Source organism: Branchiostoma floridae, chromosome 8 (genome assembly GCF_000003815.2).
Source record: "Branchiostoma floridae strain S238N-H82 chromosome 8, Bfl_VNyyK, whole genome shotgun sequence".
NCBI classification, from domain to species: domain Eukaryota; kingdom Metazoa; phylum Chordata; class Leptocardii; order Amphioxiformes; family Branchiostomatidae; genus Branchiostoma; species Branchiostoma floridae.
In genome coordinates, this window is record NC_049986.1 from 16516911 (window position 1) to 16538054 (window position 21144).

General features: G+C 40.2%; 1 protein-coding gene and 1 long non-coding RNA gene across 3 annotated transcripts in view; one reads left to right on the forward strand and one right to left on the reverse strand.

Annotated features, from left to right (window-relative positions):
* Window positions 1-132: 132 nt before the first annotated feature.
* The window catches only part of LOC118421422 (netrin-G1-like), a 91166-nt gene continuing 70154 nt past the window's right edge, over window positions 133-21144 (forward strand). The window contains exon 1 of one of the 2 annotated variants that reach the window (XM_035828699.1): window positions 133-274. The gene's annotated coding sequence lies outside the window, so the exon portion shown is untranslated. Of the gene's footprint in view, window positions 275-3707; window positions 3933-21144 lie in introns of those variants that run through there. The other variant, XM_035828698.1, reaches the window with a different exon arrangement.
* On the reverse strand, window positions 5188-6119 carry LOC118421423. The gene is made up of 2 exons (XR_004831832.1): window positions 6061-6119; window positions 5188-5431 (listed from the first exon to the last, which is right to left on the reverse strand). It is a non-coding gene; the product is annotated as an uncharacterized LOC118421423 (long non-coding RNA).

Consider the following 21144-nt stretch of genomic DNA (forward strand, 5'->3'; position numbering starts at 1 on the left):
ACACAGAAGGTAGGTGTTCTGACCTTTGCTTGTGCGATAAGTCGTTCATATCCGCCCCGCTCTCGGTGTGGATGCGGTTCTGTTCATGTTGGATATGTGGACGGAGGATTTAGTTGGAAAGACCCGTGACTTCACGTCATTCCAGAGCCCGCTTGTGAACACCACGTGCCTACAGGGATACAAGCATGTAACGCAGTGAACACGGGGAATGTAGCTCTGCGCTGAGTTTTTTTCGGAGGTATTGGCGCTTCTTTTAACATACGCACCGGACAAGGTAAGACCACTTAACGTTGGCGTGGGCAATCCCGTATCTGCACCCCAGTGCTGATAGTGGTACTCTGTTCTTCAATGTAGCTTCTGTGGATTTTCTTTTGGTATAGCTGTATGTCATGCTCGTGAATCAAATACTACATTACGTAGAAAGCTTGCGACAGCAGGCTGTTTAAAGTGATAAATCCCAGAATCTGTGTGCGCGATCTTTCTCTACGTGTACGTACGTTATCGCTATCGTACTTGTGTTGTACGTGTCTCCAGCTCGTTAGCAGTTGTCATGAGTATACCCCGTCACGAGCGAGTCATGATCAGCCCTCTAGCCTTGAGCGCACAGTGACCTTACGTAAAACGTCACGCCCGCTGAGTATCTCCCTAGCCTGTCAGCCATAGCCTTGGGTATCACGTACAGTTATTTATCACTCCTCTGTTAGCGGGTCCGAAGAGAGACAGAAACGAGTACCTCTGGTAGTTGAAAACGTTAAGCTCGTCAGGCATGGCTTATCCTATTCGGACTAAGTCTACCCGAACGTTAATCTTCCTGTAATACCAAACGCTAGGGAGATGTTCCCCCAACGCCAACAGAACGTTTTGAACATCATTTGTAATTGTAGCAATATTTCTCCGCCAGTGTCATGCTTAATTGTACATTTGTCAAACTGTTTCGTGTTCATTTTGACAATAATTGCTGTCCGTCGATTCCCTACCCTGCTTTATGTTGCCTTACGTGAAAGAATGTGGAATTCGTATCAGCGATAAATGTTCCACTGTATAATGTATGTATGCTCGATTGCACTCAATATCAGTATTGCTACCTGGGATGTCCCTTGGATTGCCATGTTGCAATTTCAATAAATGGATAGGATTCCTTACTTTGTTGGAAGATGCAAAAGACAGTTCAGTCATAGGGTGTAGAGACTTTATGTTAAATGGTGTGTACAACGCGTTCCTGTGGTATCTGTTGTGCATAGCATGTCCAATTACTTGTGTATGCTGACGTGCAAGAGATCCGAGACTTAACATATTTTGTATTGTTTTAACATATTACAAAAGCATATTACATATAGAACGAAAATCTTTTTATCCGTATAATTCTGCGTATGGATCTTTGCTGCAGGGTGAGCTTACTCTGAAAGCTAGAATAGGAACGAAGGCAATAAAATCATTAAAAGCGTAGGGCTGTTATTCGTATTTGCCTACTTGCATGCTAGATAGTATCTGTACATGCTACTTACTCTCTCGTAGTAGTGCACTCTAAACATCGGTGTTACTGTTAGGCATAGGAAAATGTGCTTGGTACATTACGATAATGACCTTCAGAGTGAAAGGGAGGATCTATTTTACTGGATTTAGCCATCATGTTGGTTGTTTTCCCGTGTAGATTGTAGGTTTTGATGTCAGGGTCCCAGTGCAGTGATGGCATCTCGGGGATAGAAAGTACCTCCATTTGCAGCGCATTTGCATCTATTGCAGAACATAGACATCTTCAACTATATGGGCTCTACAGTCAAAACATTGTTATCTCTCTCTCTCTCTCTCTGTATGTGCGGGTATGCATGCATCTATACAATAGCCCAATATCTATAACCGTGCACATGACGTTTTTCCCTCTTCAGTTCTAGGCCTTTCTGATTTATTGATATTCAAACCCCCAAAGCTGCCTTATCTGAACAAGGATAACAAGAATGCGTGGCAGATGCTTTAGTTTTAAACAGAAATAAGTTAACGCAATAAAATTAATATACATTTGCCATAATCTGTAAGAAACGTGGAGTAATTTGCAAATTATATATTTAGAAGGAAGATGTGTGCAGTTCATATAACGATGCCAATGACGGCTTTTTGTACGAAGCTTCATCTGTGTTGGTGCAAAGCATTTAAGATAAGTATTATATTCAAAAATATGTCCCTTGATGCTTCCAAACACAAGGGTCTTATCTCGTCGTCTTGGGTCACCACATCATGGCTCAGTCATGATCAGAGACCTAGTGTTTTGCTTTGTAGTTGGTCCGATAGCTTATAGCACGTGATCGCATCGTGCACCAGAGCCCACCAAACTTTACTCAGCAGTGGGACGGGCACAATGCCGACTTACAACCACCCCTTACCCATGTTGTAGTCAAATGTCAAACTGGATGTTGCCTTTTCTCATGACAACTTTAAGGATTATTGTAAACTAGATAAGTTGACACACAGACAGATGAATGGACGTTAACTTTATTGCTCGATGATTGTACCGGATACGACGTATGGTAACAACTCCTAAGCTCCATACAGATATAGAACAACAAAATATCATCAATAACATTATACGGTTTACAGTACAGTCATGTGTGAATGATTTGGTCTCGCATTCGGAATAATGTACTTATAGTATATTGACCTTGTTATGCGGATGCGCAACAATTGTATCACACATTAGACCATGTCTTTTCTATGTAACATTGTCCCCCGCCGGTCTTCCCACACAGACACATAAAGAAAGGCCGGCGTCTTCTGCCGTGAACACCGGTCAGTTAGATGCTGTGCTTATGAAACATAGATGTATTCGATCTTATAAGAAAGCCCCGCTCTGATATACGTCCTGTTGTGTAATGTGTCGTGGTTGGCAGGTTACAATATTGTACCATCTCCACAGTGATAAAGCGATGGGACTGATGAAACTGACCATTTACGGAAGGGGGAGGTATGTGGGGGCAAAATTATGCTTTTGGATGAATGAACAAACTTTGTTGCTCGGCAATCGTGTATGGTACAATGTATTTTTTGTAAAACTTTGATTGCTTTTGACAAAAAATATCATTACAATCCATCCAGAGGTTCTAGAATTATGCTGACCACAAATATGCGGAAACACGCACAGACAGACACACAGACAGACACACCAAAAACTATACCTCCATTTTTCATGGAGGTAAAAAAAGATGCATAAACTGTACGCAAGGAACACGAGAACTGATGCAAGCAACAGTTTTAATGAAACAAAAATACAATGTACTGCAGTCTAATCTTGGCAGAATACCAGATATCTGAGCGCGGTGGGGGTTTGAACTCTGCTGTATGTGACCGCCATTCCTGTAGAGGCCATTGTCGTAAATGGTAACACGATGCGTCACATCCTTCCACCAACATTGAGTTACAAGATATGCTCATATCTCAGCCCAGTCAAAGGCAGAGATCTAGACATGCCCTGATTAAGATCACATCCAGTATTCAGGCATGGAGACGGATGGAAGTACAGAGGGTACGTCACGTCCTAATCTGATTGTGATATGATTGATGAGCGGGTGCGTGGAGAGGATTCTCCCTCCTTATGACATGCATTTTTGACTGAGGCCTTACTAGGTCAACTGATACATCTAGCGTACGTGCTGGAACAACGGGGGCTGTGGGCAGTTTGCCAAGTAGCGAGGACGTCTCTTTTTTCTTAAGCTCCACTTCAACCATTCCTACTAAAATTACAGGCATGTACAGTAGCCACTGCTCTCTCTAATACCAAACACTGTGTCCATTCATACGCACTTTGGACATTAGAACAGGCCGGAGAAATGCAACCTACTGCTGAGAGTTCAAACTTTCCAACGACTTGTCTTTGATGTATCACTACCATGGATAAAGTGCGAGGACGTTTGTATGTGAAGGATCGGCTGATGGGCGATAAGGTAGAGCCATTTATTTTTGTGACCCTCGTATCTGTTGTATCTCTTTATTCCGGCAAAGCTACTTCTCAACGGCTGGTAGAGTCAGACATTGTCGTTTTTCACTATACTTTGTGGCTTGGTGGTGTGAAGTATGCACATGGTACCTTCTGAATTAATGTTTCTTCTCGTAAATGCTAAGAAAAATGATGGGTTAAGTCGGCTTTGGTAGTATTTTTTAGGCCTTTGCGATATAAATGGCAACATAAAAAGTTATGAATAAACTAGAAAGGCCGGTATTTGCTTAGGAGCAAATTCAGCTATCTTCACCCCGCTCTCCTCTTTATGCAAAAATGGACTTTTCCAAAATTGAACTTGAAAAATCCAACGTGAGTACTGTACGGTAATCAAACTTTTATTTCTTTATTACAACACGCACACAGCATGCTAATGTTTCACACATTAACAAAGCAAGCACCGTTTTACTTCAAGAAAAAAAATTATGTCACAAACGGAAATTTTCTACAGATGCAACACGTTATGCGACCTTAAACGTTGGTATTACGCACCCACAGCAGACAATAGTGTGGTTATGATTAAAGTTTTCCTGCTTATTTACACAAGGCAATTACTGCACTTATTCAAGGTTGTCAAAATCATTACTAATCTTCATACAAGCAGACCTCTCCAAACAAACTTCACTACACTTTAACTCTTTACCAAGATATGCTTATTAGCCGTTTTTAGCGAAGTGCAATTTAAAAAAAAATTCAATTGGATATCATGGCTGCACTGCAATTACATTATCATTACAAATACATATAAATTTATGCACATTGTATTCAGACAAAAAGGATCGCATTCTGTTTTTATACTTAGAGTTAATCAGCTAATACATTATATTGATGAACAAAGCTAATTGGCGACTGTATGTTTGCACGGAGTCTGTTTTGCATATCTAAATGTTTTGCATGTTTTTGTCTGAAAAAAGGATGCAGCAATTGCAGTTATTATACGTCTGTTATAAACTTAACGTCCCATTTATTTTCCACATAAACTAATCAGTTTATGATTATCTAATTATTCTGATTAACTGTTTGTAGTACAGTGCATTACTAAATTACACAGCATATACCATGACGTGGTGTCTGAAAAGTCATCAAAACTTATTCATATCTGTCATGAAATACAATGTTTGAACTCATGGTTGGTATAATAATATCTCTAATTGTCACTTAGTTTAATAGTTACAATATTGTCCCAAATAGCCTAATCATACATAAAGCTGGTGTTTCTGTCACAGTAACACTTCTTGCACTTGACTTTGCTATCCTCTCCTTGGTGTCTGTTGGTGCCACCTTTGTAGCCAGTTGTCTATTGTGTTCTCTGACAGGCCAGACTTTGTGGAATTAGTTGAGTTCCAGCACCCGGCCAATAACGAATTTAGCTCTGTCAAATTGACACTTTCTATCAAGGCACAACCCCACCGGTCTGCACAACAGTCCTGGTGGTGTATCCTCTTCCTCCAGTAAAAAATAGAATAGAATACAATAATTAGTATTTCCTTTGTGTAATTTCATGTACTGCCACCCAGAGTAAAAGGAAGATCCTTTTTCTTTGTTGATTAGACAAAAAGCCACACCTGATTACATATATTCTTGTACAACCAACCTGAATGGACAATTCACAACATAGTGTAACGTTTGTACTAGTAGATTTGCCCTTGAAAATCTGTACTATCATATAACGTTACTATGGAAGAGAACTACTGTACACTTTTCACCGATAATTAGTAGAATCATATCATAATGTTTAATTAGTAGAATTGTAAGACATACTCTGTATTCTTTCTTTTTTCGTTGCAGTTTAAAGTTGGCCATACAAAATTGACTGTACTTTTTGTCGTGTCAATAAAGCTTGATGATACAATACTAGTACTGTCTCATCAGTCACTGCAAAGCGCAACAATATTCCATGCATGCGCTCCCACTTACCGCGGCATTCTGACGCTACGGTATCGCTTATCCAGACACTCTAAACGTGGGTAAATCAAACAAAAACTACACAATAACGACGACAAGTTACCCAAATTTGTTACTGCGTTTGTGTATTGTTGCCAATTTTAAGATAAACAGTACAATTTTTCACTTACTTTTAACGGACTTCTTCCCGGCGACATATATGTACTCCCAGCCGCTAAGTTGAAAAACCCTTCCTCATAGTACCCGAGCTGACCAATCAGGTCATCGCTTCCGCTAAGTGTCGGGCGCATATTGGTTCCCTTCTAAATTCAATTAGCCACAATGCACAGCTGCAGGTAAACAGCTTACGTCACGCGCGGAAACGTCCATAACCATATATGGTGCAACGGACGCACGTGCAAACGTGACCATATATGGTTACACGCGCGAAACGCGAGCTCGGTGAAAATATGCGTAGATACCCCGCCAAATTGGCTTTTAAATGATTTGAAGTGACGTTTGGCCACCGGGGTCCTTTTAATAAGTATCTCACGCAGTATCATACCAACTTTCAAGTCATCTGGACGTAATACCTGGGCACGGGAGACATGAATATACAGCCGGGCCAGAAAACGACCTTAAAACATCCCTAAAATCATTGTAAAGGTATCTATCAAAAAAATGAGAAAAACGGGTCTGGGTATTGGCTCACTGTACCCTTGTGCCAAATTTCAGGTCATTTGGTCCAGGAACGACGGAGAGGAATCACTTTAAAGGTCGCGACAGGAGAAAGAAAGAAAGAAGAAACAGTATGAAAACAATATTTTCACTCGAAGCGTACCTACGGTACGCGGAGTGAAAATAAATATAGACAAATGCTTTGTGATGGTGCACGTGTGAAGAATAGTTGACCCACATAAGAATGTATACTGCAGGTACAGCTACTGCCGATTTATCATGATTAAAAGCTGTGCGAAACGACATGTGCGAAACGTGCTCTACATGCCGTGGGGGGAGGAATGACCTGTGGCATATGAGAAATCTAACTCACTTACAGAATGTTGTTTTATGTCTTCCTCTCCTTGAGCACGGAACGGATGGAAGAGAAGTATTCTTATTCAGACAAGGTACAGGTTACCTTCGTTCTGCGCAAGTTAAGGAATCAGCTGATATTTTACATTTAAGGTTGTGCACACATTATGATAACATTCCAGTTGTTTTGATGGCATTTTGAAATATTCTAAGATAAATGGTGCTAAGCTTAGTCCCAGTAATTCTACTAATAGAATAGAAAGCTCTATCATGTTTTTTTAGAAATAAGTCTTAATTATGTTGAACACTTTATCTAAGAAGATCACCATCTTAAAGGGTTTATGGTTTAATGAAAACAGTCATTATTTGTTGATTGTTGATTGTTTGTTTGTCACCATTCTGAACTGTTAACTGATAACTCATCACCACTCCTTAATCCCCATAGCGGGGTTCAAAATTGAGAAAAAAACATGCGCAACGGAAATATCGGAACCAGACGAATTCCTTCCGCAGTGCCTCCCATAAGATATAAATATGTTCTCTCTGAGAGATAATTCACCCACAGGCTACACATTCGGAAGTGACCCGTTCATGACCCCGAGAACCAACTCTGTTTCAGCGCCTACCGTCTCCACATTCTTCACAACTCACGACTCAGGCATGATTATAGTGCTGCGGAAATGTAAAGTAGTGTGAGGGAAGCGCACTTTTACGGGACAAAACACACCAACAAAGTAATAAGGGCCTCGCACAGTGCATTCAAGTATTGTCCATCGTTGTGGGGATGCCCCATAAGTAATATGCAGAGAGTGCACATTCAGACATGTCTATGCCGTATAGTATTGCGTTGGCTGTATGTATGCTGGTGCCGTACTAAGTTTGAATACCTTTTGAGAAGGATGTTGTATGAAACGTGGTCTCTAGGGATTAACAGGGGTAGTTCAGCTGGCGTGAACAGCATGTTGTGTCTCCTTTTAGAGCAAATGTAGAATGTAACGTTATCAATTGGCGAGGAAAAGATATCATATCTTGTACGTCGTAGATAAATTTTAGAACACTTAATTCAAGATGGGAAATAGGAAACATATAAAGCTAGATTTGTCCCACCTGCAAATGAAATAGGCAAATGCATTTTCTTCAAACTGAATGTCTGAAACTGACCATTTTAACAAAAACATGTGACATGCATAAGTTATATAGTATATTGTTTATTTGGCCATAACATATTTCATACATATGTTGTGGTTGAATAATTAAGCTAAATCCACGGTTTCAAACTGCATAGCTTAAAGCATGGTAGCGTTTACATTTGCAATATACATTGTAGTAGGAATATGTATGGAAGCATCCCCATGGAAAATAACCTCATACCCGTATATATAAAATGGGTACAACATTGAATGTGGTCATCTCTACGTTTGTGTCGCATACGAATACGAATACAGCAATCTATCATTTGTGTTACGGCTCATTGGTTTTAATGAAATGTTTATATTGCAGCCTGTCAATGAGTCTCTGTAGGCTATTGGTAATATCGTTGCCATGGATCTTATGGCATAATCTGTATGAGTAGGACAGCGTTTTATTAGCTTTCTTCCAGGTGCAGTGGTGTATAGGTTTCAGAAATCAATCGCTGTAGTTGTATTGTCTTCAGTATTTAGATGAGTTTTACACTGTTCATTATACCCAAACATCGCAAAAAACTTTGCAGTGTGAGTTTGTATACAGATGTTGAGATGCAGGTGTAACGTTATACGTATTGCATTGTATTCCACATTCAGCTTATAATAGTCTGGTATCGTTCATAAGGTCCAATATACTTGCAATCTTTATATGGACAATGTCCATCAATCGTCACGTGACAAAGAAACTCCAAGATGACATTTCCGGGTTGACAAAGAGTTCGTCTCGAAAGCTATCCCAAGCTAATCAAACTTCAGTTGTGTGTATGCTGTTTAAAATTTTGTCATTTTCTGTCAAAAACAAATTTTATATTGTAAGTTTGTAACAAATCGATTGACTTGGCTTTTTTAGATCCCAAATTAGCTGGACATGTCAGCTATTCTTCCTAGTTTCTGTAGTTGTATCGCCACCTTTGGCCCGGTTATCTACGACCACTATCTTACAAAACTTTACAGACGCAGATTTGTAGAATTCCAGTCCATTGCCTCACAAAAACCCACGAGCGAAACATTGGATTCAAGAGTAGTATGGGTCCTCTGAAATCGAGGTGGATTTATGGCATTCGTTCCCTTTCTGATTTCCTGGTATAAGGTTTACAATCTTTGAGAGGTGCTATTGAATGTGAAATACATCAACTGTAATATAGACTATCACAAATAATGCTGTGGAAGGTCTCCCATCTCTCTGCCACATACATTGTAAACGCACATCAGACCTACCTTCTATTATTGGTGATTGCTCATGGTTAAACCCTTCCCGCGCCAAGGGCAGTGCCCATTTCTGGCGCATAGGGCGGTGCCCATCTCTGTTTCGTTAGCCCTGGGCCACACACAACGCAATCACTACAGCAGGGGGCTAGTCCACTGGTAGTGGTGTGTGTTCAACTTCCACACTCTTTCCCGAATGCTGAGTGCTAAGCAGAGAAAGCAGCATGTACCATTTTTATAGTCTTTGGTATGACTCGGCCGGGATCGAACTCACGACCTTCCGAATGCAAGGCGAACACTCTACCCACTAGGCCATTGCACCGGCTATTGCTCATGCCAATTCATAATTCCCTGAATAACGTCTGCGAGATGTAATAAGCAGGATCGATTTGCCGCCATGGCACGCAGTCCTCCACTGCTGCCCACTACCATTTTGTGCTTGGTTAAACTTTGTGGAACACGTGGTTGGTGGTTAGGCGGGACCAATCTCATCATAGTAATGGGCTGTTGATGGCTTCTAATTTCCATCCTGACACGTCAAATCACTGTTTTCCATTACGGTTATTGATTGACAGTGGCCCTGAACAGGTGGCGTCCATATGAGACTACAATCAGATGGATGTGAAATTGGCCATGGTGGGAGGCTTGGTCACTTCGCTGATTAGGACCTTTTTACCTGTCTCCTAAGCCCTATTGTGGATGTTCCTAAGGAAAGTTTACGAGTCTTCATATTCACGTTATCGGGTATTTATGCACTCGTAGTTTTCAAGGATGAAGAACTTTTCCTATGGTCGTATAAAGGGTTGTTGGATGGTGTTTTTATGGAAGGTTTCGGTCTAGAATAGGTTTTTTAAGATGCATACATAACCTGCGTTGGCTTTCTGTTTACTGCAATTTCCAATTTATACGTCCGCCACATATATTTACATGGATGTTTATCATCATTGTTTTGAACATGGAAAATCCTTTGCTTACGGCGCTGGTCGTAAAAGGACTACAAGCAAAGATGAGTCAAACTTCACGCAAAACTATATCATCTTGCTGTAGTTACCAATTTGATAAGATGACATTCAGATTCTTTATTATTTTTTATTATAGGACATACAGATATGTCGTAAAGATGTCACGACAATATATGTCGCTCTTGAAAAAATCATATTCGATATTTTGTTGTTTTTTGCGTCCTAGCTTTCACCATTCATGCTACATGTAGATGAGAATAAAGGGCTTTACATTTGATAATAATGTTAAAGGCATATGCAATGTCATAGGTATTATTATTGTGCGTCCATTTAAGGGGATTACAACGGATACCGTAAAGTGTAGGCTTAGCTACAAGGTAAGCCACGTGCCTTTTATTTTTAGCCAAACATCGGCAACGCTGCTAATGGATCGACTGAAACGTCATCGAGCGGACAGAGTAGGCGGCCTGTAACCTTTGAATAACCTTTCACCAGTCTCCTGCATGTATTAAGGGGAGGACAGTCGTGTAATTTTGTTAACGCCCTTTTGAGAATCTATGGCGAATTTTCTATGGATATTGTATGAGGGTAATACATTCTATGAAAATGATAATACTCATCTTCATTCTTTAGCCCATTCTGACGAAATCATGTTGCAACAATAATACTCCAGACGATGTGGCCAATTAACAATGAACAATGATATAACAATCTTCTAGTGTACGTCGTTATATCTTGAGGGCCTTCTTGTCGTTACACTTGTTCGACGTCTAAGTGCCGCAACTTAATGTTTACCTAATCTCTTCAATATTTGCCTTTCTAAATAGCATGGCTTAAGATTGGCCTTCAGCCAAGAACTTGCGAAAAAACGTATTTTACATCACAATGTTGTTTTCTTATGAAATCACATAAACATTGAAATATGTTTTCTATTACTTCACGCTTAGCCTGCAGTGTTTGAATAATTACTGTATTTTGTGGGCCCATTGATGATATTACTTCCTTCTAGAGACTGTCTTTACCTTTTATCTCATTCAGATTTGTCACTAAGATACGCCATTTATCAGAGCACCAATAACGGTGGATCCTATTACGGTTCAATTTTTGTGGATTTATCCACGACTAAGTGCGCGCCTGATCATAAAACCACCCATGAACAGTGATCACAGGGGGTTTATGTATTTTTCGTACTTTCTATTAATTCCACCCATTATCCATTGTTGACGATGATACTTTTAATGCCACATTAAAATTCAACGTTATGAACGAAACGCTATGTTTAATTGTAGGGATGGCAGAGTCATCAAAGAAAACAAATACCTGTACATTAGCATGCCGTAAAATTGGTACTTTGTCTTTACTTTATATTGTGAATGCTCTCATAAAATGTTTTATGTAACGTTAGCGACAAAACTGATTTGTTATTTTGGGTGCGATTAAAAGGGTAGCCCACAACCCTTACGCGTATGGTGTGCCAGCCAGTGCCCAGTGATCAGTCTAAGAAAACGTACCTTAAGGTAAAAGTCTACACTCTCTCAGACAGAGATGTGGACTGAAAATGATATACTGAATGCGAATCCTTATCCTCTGCTACAAACTTCGCAGAAGAGAAACGCAGAAGTGTTGATATGTGCGTCTCAGCAGCATTCACTGACAAATTGTGCGTTGAATCTGCTCGAAAAGCCTCTTGCCATATTTATCCATCGGTCAACTCTCTGGATGAGGTGCAGCATTTGGAGGCAGCAACCGTACAGCACCATTACATTAGACTGCCTCGCTTTTAAAGGCGGAAATCTGACCGGATGTACAAAGGCTTATCCTTTAGTAAAGGTCGTGACCACAGATGGCAGCTGTAAGAGTGATTTTGACCTTCAGGAAGAAGAGTTTCTTTATGCAATCATATCTTACGGTCTATTCCACCTCGGAAAGGAATGTCATGGAGTCCTGCTGGGCGGAAGAGTAGTGTTAAAAAGAGCTAACCATGAGACGGAGAATGTCTGTAACAAAACAAGCCTCAAACACTTTCACAACATAAGCTGAATATATCGTAATCATCGTATGGGAAGTGCTCTAGCCGTTGACAAGCAAAATGTTGCCGTTGATATTGAGCACTTACGTGCATATCGCAGCAACATATTATTATAAAAGTAAGATAGAAATCTCTTAAAGTACCGAAAACAAAAAGTAATGATTGATGTGTGGATCTACTGGAAAGAAAAATAATGATTGTGGATCTTTTCCAGAGAAATAGAAAACTACGCACCTTGTTCGATATTCCATAAAGTCAATGAGATTTGTCTCGAAGAAGGAGAATCGGTCTTCGGCAGATATCATTTGTCATGATTGTATGATACTCTATGTTTTAAGCATCTGCGTTTGAGCAAAGATGGATATAAAACCATCCATTCTTGAAAATGGCACACGCAGATATTAGGTCACCCGCACTGAAATAAAAGAAAAAAGACCATTTTTGTTGTGTCTATGTTTAGTAGTCTCGACAAGGCTAAGAGAGTGCAAAGTGTCGGGCACCCCGTGTGCTGGAGTACTTATGATAGAGAATAATAGTAGTTTGAACATTCCCGTGGGTGGGCGGATGGCAGAGCGCTATTTAAGCAGTACCATTGATCCAATTACAGGAAACCAATAACCCTTTCACGTACTGGTTGGAATGCCAGGTCCATTACATGGAAGACCCTATATGATTATCAACATGCCATAAACCTAAATGAATGACTGAGTGCTTTACCTCAGATGAGAGAGGCTATTGCATTGGTCATTTGTGGTCACAGAGAGGTAGGATTTTATGCAAAAATGTTTGTACAATTCTTTAAATTTGTTAAAAACAGGCGTATGATTTTCAAGAATCTACTTATATTCTGGGATAAGGTAGATAAAGCCTTGGTAAGGGAGTAAATTGTAAATGTACAGTACATAGTTGTTTAAATATTTTATATGCAATACTACCTGATATCAAGGGTACACAGGGAAATTCTTTACAGCTTTCATCTTCGATCCAGTACAAGTACGTCAGTACTTTCATACAAATGTACGTCACTCCCTGCATGTGATATGACAGGGCAGGGAAGTTCTAACTGTGCGGTAAAGTCAATTTTCAGTTAAACTGACCTGGTCGACTTAGTATGAGGGGGCCATTTTGGCCAATCACAATTGTTATGCTCTAATGGAGGTCGTATTATGCTTGGATTGAGCCTAACTGTTCCTCTATAGATTATATAGTAAAGTCAATACATCTATTGGGATTGCACAGTACTTTCATCAAATGGAATAATTGCTGAATTAGATAATTGAGTTAGATATCTCCCAGAGACCTGACAAGGAATGGATGTCTTAACCTTAAGGTGATGTCCTAATTCTGCTCATCATAAGAATATATAGCATTGTTTGTTAAAAGAGACCGACTATTGGCTCACTCACTGGATTAATAATAAATTCGGCACAAAAAGATTGGAATATCAACTTTGCTATATCATATTTCCTTTATTTCTGCATGAATTTCAATGTATTATACATCAATAGAAAGCTTTTTGGTTCAATTTGTTATGGTATTAAACTTATAATGATTGTAAACTCAAGAAACGAGCACCAGGCCTTCTTGTGGGTCACCAAAAAGAAGTGCGCCAATTTCCCTGATTCTGTTCAACACTGTATCGTCCTGTTGGTATTGGTAAGTGTGTCAGTGATTTAATCAGCCATCCTTTCTTGTCACGTTTGGTATACAGAGTATACGCTTGTTTTGGCACACTTGAGTAGAGTATATCTACCCTTTCGGTAGTTGGATGGCCAAATCAAATCGTGGTGGCGGCAAGGAGAACCGCACGAGTTCTATAGACATATAGTGCATTGAAGTTGATGCAGAAACAACAGAAATATGATCAACCAAAGTTGATATTCCAAACCTTTTGTGTCGAGTTTATTTTCTATATATTAATTATTTGTATAAACTAGATATCTGCCACTGGTGTAGAAAATACCATGCTAGTTCCATTCGTATGTAAACCGTGTTTCTAAAACGTAATGATTTCAACCTGGACCATCGGTATTTCCTCTGTGGTGACGCATTTCTCTGCGATGAGACAAATTGATTTGATGCGTCTCTCTGGGTTGATGTTCCGCTCAGTGACGATGTTACGTCTAGACGATTTCCCGCAATCAATGTATAAAGTGGAGAGGATTGATATATCTTTCCTTAAGTAAAGAATATGATAAATTGCAACATATTCACACAAAAATATGGTTGCCAATTTGTAGGATGTAGACCATTTTATGTCTAATCTTTCGGTACCTGTATGGACCAGGACTAATGTCGATATAGGAAATTCTTAGACTACTTATCATATATGCAAATTTTCTCTTTTGGTGCAAACAATTCCTCGTACTCACCAACATTAAACGTAGACGTTTCTTTAGTTCGTATCTCGTTTATTTCGTGTGTTTGACCAACATCACCTTTGGATCCACAATTAGCTTGACACCAATCGTGGCAACATCTGTTTCAGCAGCGAAGCCAAACTTTTAATCCTGTGTTTACTTTAAACTCCGGCCGTGTCTCAGGACCTCACCACAGGAGACATACATGTTTTGCTGCTGTGATGTGTGCAGCTATTTAGAATATTGATCATCAAGAAGACCTACATTCAAGGGAAATACTGGTAGCATTCTCTAAAGCTGAAGGGAAGAATAAGACCCGATGAAATCCATCTTGAGCTGTTGGTGAAAAGATTCCCTATGTGCACTCAACCTCTCGCTGGGGCATTTTGGGGCCTAGTCAATTGGAGCTTGTGGTCCAACACTCCCTGACTCGAATGAACCTTTTCATCATTAACCAACAGGAGCCCAAGATTCTGAAAATTCATCCAATAGGAGCTTGTGATTGTCGGTCAATATGAAGTCGAATCATCGTAGCCTCCAACCCCATGGTAACAGACAGATTTCGGTGTTTGAATAATTGGCCCGTTAGTACATCTGCATAAATCATCAGGATTAGAATGTTTTCAATCATCGGGATTAGAATGTTTCCAATCATCAGTATTAGAATGTTTCCAATTCTCAAGACTTAGGGCTGTTGGCCATCACGCTAGCCAAGCGAAAGGGCTTCTAGAGGTTCAATTCATTCAGGCTCGACCACGAACAACGCTACTGAAATGCTAAGCTGATAAGTGAAGCAGAGAGGCATATTTTGGGACTGTATTGATCAGTGATTGAGACGGGCCCCAGCTGCGAGCTGGGGTTGTGGAAGATTGGATCATCCGGAGGGACACTGCTGGCGGACATTGCCTTCAATATCATAGTCGTGTGACCTTCAAACTTTGACTACCGTCTCAGGCCGATATAAGACTGGTGGGTCAGGATGACAGCCTGATAGAATTATGCCTCAATAATTCGATGAGTTTTAAGATAGTTTTGAGGGTTTGAATATTACACGTTCTGATACACATACATTTTATAAACAAAGATAAGTACATTACCTCCTATTAGAAAAAAAATTTGAGGGCAAGGGGAGGGCCATAGAATTTTTTTTACCAGACCCATTTTGCACCAGCCCTCCCTCCCGGTAAATATCGTCAAGTCCCTAACAATGATTTTATACACCTGGTCTCACCAATGTCTAGATGTGCAGAGTTCGAATGGAGCCGTGAACAAATCGTTGACTTTTTCAAATTGTTCTTTTTTTACGCTTGTCCATAAAAGGGGAAGTAGGACGTCCTTTCTTTGCAAGAGCACGCAAGCTTGATGAATGACGCACACCAAGTGTAACACATGATACTAGATAAACACATTATATTGCTATAGCCATTATATTGCAATAGGAGATTTTCACTGAAACAATGGCGTGCAAATACGTCTACATTTAGACTCAGGACGGGGCTCTCACGATGACAGTCCACACAATCATTACTAAGTCAGACAGACATTGACGTTTTACATGATGGATGTGGTTAATGTGACATTTCTCCGAGTATTTCATTCCTTCAGGATTTAAACGACAGGAACGTTACCTTGACATTGAAGGCATGAAGGACTTGACGTGACAGTGACACGATGACTTTGTCGTTAGCGTTGTTGACCCAGAAGCTGTAGGTACTGCGGTCAGATCTCTCACAGGCCCCGATGTTGTCCCCTTGGGAAAAACACAAATATCATCACTCTATATATCATGTTAAAATGAGTACCTAAACAAAAAAAAACAATCGTTTATTTTTCGTGATGCCATTCCTTAAAATTTGAGGGAATTTGCGATTAAACGTCGTCCCGTAGTCGATGATTCAGATAAAACATTTAAATTCTACCCTCTCTGTACATATATGCAAACATGGTGAATTTAGTCCACTATATTTCGTCCCTGTCTGCACAGCTCGATGTGTAAAAGTGACTGAGCAGATATAAACTCTGCCCAGTACAAACTATCTGAGTTCACGGTGACCATGATAAGCTTTTGTTATGTATCGCCAGGCTATCACCTGGCTGGAAGACTTTGATGGTTGATTGACGACCACCCAAAAGAGCTTTTCCAAAGAGACGCCGCAACATTACGACCCTCCAAATGATATGCACCAGAGGACCTAATCGGGCAGGTTCGCGAGGGTTAAAGAAACGACCCTCAAGGTTAACGGCGCTTTTCAGCCACTCTGACGTGGGCTTTTTATTGGCATTGATTTTCCTAGATTTATCGCTGCAAGACTACCTCACCCGTAATAGTTTGATGTCCATTTTGCACTAAAGGGGACGGTGTTAAGGGGGAAAGGGTTAGGTGTGCTAACGATAGCCTGACATACGACACCTACTGGAGGAGTCCAGTATCTCTGAAAGGGGACAATCGAACTCAGGATCTACTCGTAACCTCGAAACACGTACATCTTCAACATTTAAAGTAATGACTATCAAATGTCTGTAAAAGATCTTCGCATGTCAACCCGGTTCCTTTGCTCAGTTAAATCACGGATGCAAAAATTTAAAAGTTGTTGGTTGTGCTGATTAGGTATTATAAACTCCACGCCTCTGCAGCCTTACAGACTTTCAGTGCGTGAGGGATGGAAAAGTTTCAGACTTGAGAAAACGCAGTTAACAGCACAATTCCTTCCTTGAACGCATGTGTGATCACTAGAAGATAGCTAGCTAAAACAAAAAATACGTTCAAACAGTTTCTAAAGCCGATCTTACACATGCAGGACCACTAGCCCAGGTTGGCGGTAGTTTGGGAGTAGTCGGACAAGTATATGCCACGCCTAACTTTCACGGCAATCGTGTTCTAGCTATTTTGCAACCTTTCCACAACCAGTTCATGATCAACCCGGGCCTGAAATGCTTTCGTAACTAGTCTCAATCACCTATCTCTCCCAACCAGCACCATTCATTTTTCTAATCCATTCCAGACATTGTCAACTCCCGAATGTTTTGAACGATTTGAATATTTCTGCCTGTGCAGCCGACCCACCAGGTAGCCACAGTCAACCTTTGCCCCAATGTAAGGCTGGGAGTGGGAGGGAACCAGTGGTTGGCTGTGCAGAAGAGGGGCTTTTAAAAGTCACAAATGCAGGCAAAAACTTCACAACGCACTCATGGACATGGTACATAATGCGCCCCCTGACGATCTGATATGCCTTAGCAATATTCTGTCATGTCACGTCTTGGAAGATGTTTGCTTGGAGCTTTTCTGTTTCCAAATAAGCTTTTAGCCAAGCTTACTTCAGTAAATTTACATATGATTGGACGTTTGGTATGACTTAAATGTTTGGATATAGTTAAGACAATGATACGTATTTATCTCTTTCTTAGTGGAATGGTAGTCATTTAAACATTTTTAAAAAGTCATTTAAAAAGCTTCAAATTATCATCACGAGCCAAAGCACCTTCAATGCCTGATTATCATACATATGCTGCCGCTGTCTGATGAAGACAAAGCACAAGCAAATCTGATTTAGCGCCAGGCATTTTCCACGCGAAATCCGCTCATATTGAGCTCGTAAAACAGCTATTACAACGACTTATCCATCCATTGCAGAAATCTCTTTGCTGCTTTCATAACCCAAATACCCATTAGGTTCCATCTATTCAACTTACGCGCTGCAATAATAGTATGAAAACGAATCTGAGAGGAACAAGAGGCCAACAAATCTACTTGATAAATCTCAATTCTGACGCCGCTGGAATCGATAGCACGGAGAATCTATCACTTAGAAGCATACGTGAAGAGTTTGGGCTTATTCTCGCGCGCAATGCGCTCCCCATTTTCATCGATTAATGATAAGGGTAATCTACTTCGTTGTCAATCAGTGAGCATAGTTGAATATAGACGCCTTATAACTTCATGCAAAAGTAATTCGGTCTGGTTGCATGCAAGCTTTGTTTCCGGTAGCCCTTCGCTGTAAGACATTGTATCATGTCAGAGCAAACAGCATTATAGCTTAAAGAATAGTTTAAACTTGACATGAATATAGCACTGTACGTTAGAGATTCAATTACAAAAGTCCATTAGTGGCGTGTCAAAGGGTACAACAGCAATCTTCATGGACGTCTCCACAAAGAATTCTTGCAAATAACTGTATACACACAGTACATACGATCGTCACATATGTACAAACTATTACCGTGATATAAAGTATACATTTCTTTAGCTTTATTTCAGTAAAAAGCAGTCCTGGTACTTAATTGTTAAAATTAATCACTTGCGCAGCTAGTCGAGATCATTTCAATTCAATTTAGAGGCCAGTTGACAGAGTCCGCTTGTGAGGGACCTTAATGAGCGGCCGGCAATGCTATTGGTACTTGGTTCCATACTGCTGTAACTAAACGCCTTTTAAGGAATTTGTACTTTATTTGTCTAATCTGAAAGAAATCGAAAAAGCTACTTTTGTGGTCCTGTTGTTTGTTAACTACTTGTTAGGTTCACTACTAAGACATACAGGTTCGTGTTTGAAGACAATTCTCCTGAAAGTTGGCATTGTGTTCATTAACAGTCTGGTATTCACGGGCTTCAACTGGCACAAATGTGTGGCATTGTTCTGCACGCATTGTAGGGCAGTTTATATCTATTAATGTCTTGTTTGCCACTTGCTACCAGTAGAATCGTCTCGATGTTGCACTTATACCTTAATTATCTAATAATGTAAGATGATTTAATTATCATCCTACATCACAAGATATTTCTAAAGTTCTGATACCGGACATATAATACATGTAGTCATCAATTATGTTTCAGCGCCATTGAATAGTTTTAAAAAACGGTAATAATACAAACCCCGTACACCAGTTAGAGCTCACACAGTTCATGGGCTTGATGTTCCCTCATCATAAAGTAATGTAATTTACATTTACATGAACGATGGTCTAGTCCTACAGTTTAAACTCCACACGAGGCAAACGTCTAAATAGATTTTGACACCTAAATCCGTATACAAGTGGTGAACACTGTGCCCAAGTTTTGACAAATGACCGTTCACAAATTCCCAATAGAATTAAATCCATACGCCTTGATGCGCCGCTGAGACAGCAAACTGTTGAGGATTGTGATGTACATTCTCCACTGTCTGAGATGGATATTGCGTATTGATGCAAGCTAGGTTTGATTCATGACTGTTTCAGTCTCCAATTTACTGAGCTTCTCAATAATTCAGCTGGGGGTCGTGACACGAAGGCCGAGAAAGCGTGTGATTAATTTGGGTTCTGACTTGGCTACTGCGTCGGTCGATCACCCGCCGCAATCTCAGGAGTAGCTCCTCCAGCTAGGATAACTGGATCTCGGCTCGTAACATAAGCTCGTTAAGCTCATCATTGATGAGGACACTGATGGTGGGGGTATTACTGCATACGTGATTCGCTCTGTGGAAATAGTTAGGCCCCCTTTTCACAAGACGGCGATCGCGCTGCGCTCTCACTGCGACCTAAATAGGATATGTGTAGCCTTCGATTTCACACTGGGTATATTATACAAAACGTAAAAGTATGACTGAAAAGACAACAAAACACAAAGTGAAAAAAAATCGTTTCTTTTCTATACAATTCATTGAGCGATATGTCAAATTTGATGTCGCAGAGAGAGCCCGGCGAGAGCGCCGTCCTAGTGGAAAGGGGGTATGAGGAATACTGGGTTAGTCCCCTTTCCACTAGACGGTGGTCACAATGCGCTCTCACTGCGACCTAAAGCGGATGTATGTGTGTGTCTGACCTACGATTTCATTCTGGGTTTATCATACGAAATGTCAAAATGTGACTCAAAAGACGAGAAGACATACGAAATGTAAAAAAGTTATTAAAAAAAATAGAATTCGTTGAGCAATCTGAAAAGTTTAGGTCTCAGAGAGAACGCAGCGAGAGCACCGTACTAGTGGATAAGGAGAGAGAGGGGATATGGTCAGAATATTAATGTCTCTTTTAACACTTTAAGAAGTTTAAACGAAATGTAGTCCTCTCCAAAGCCGTAACTAGATCTGCTGAAATAACACATTGTAACTTTCATTAAGGTCTTTGGGTTCTTGTATACTGTCCCTTTTTGTATACTGTCCCTTTTTACAATAAAACAATACCTAATAAGCTCCAGTCGCTAAGAATATTACCAAAAAGAATTTCATTAAAACCGCCTTTTCTCTGTAACCTGATGCCTATCTTTACTAACGATTGTTTGTCAGATACATATTGGTGTAGCGAAACGATACAGACACACTAACCCCACAGTCACAATTATCTATCCCGACTTGCTTTATCTACTTTCACTGTCTCCTCCTGCTGCGACAGTTTTGTACTCAATTGATTATCGAATCTTGTAATGAAGGAAAGGAACAGCATCTGTATAATTCATACTATGAAGAGTCAATATCACTTTCCTTATTCATTGATTTCTTCTCATTCTTGGGTGTCACGCACAGGGCCGTGATCC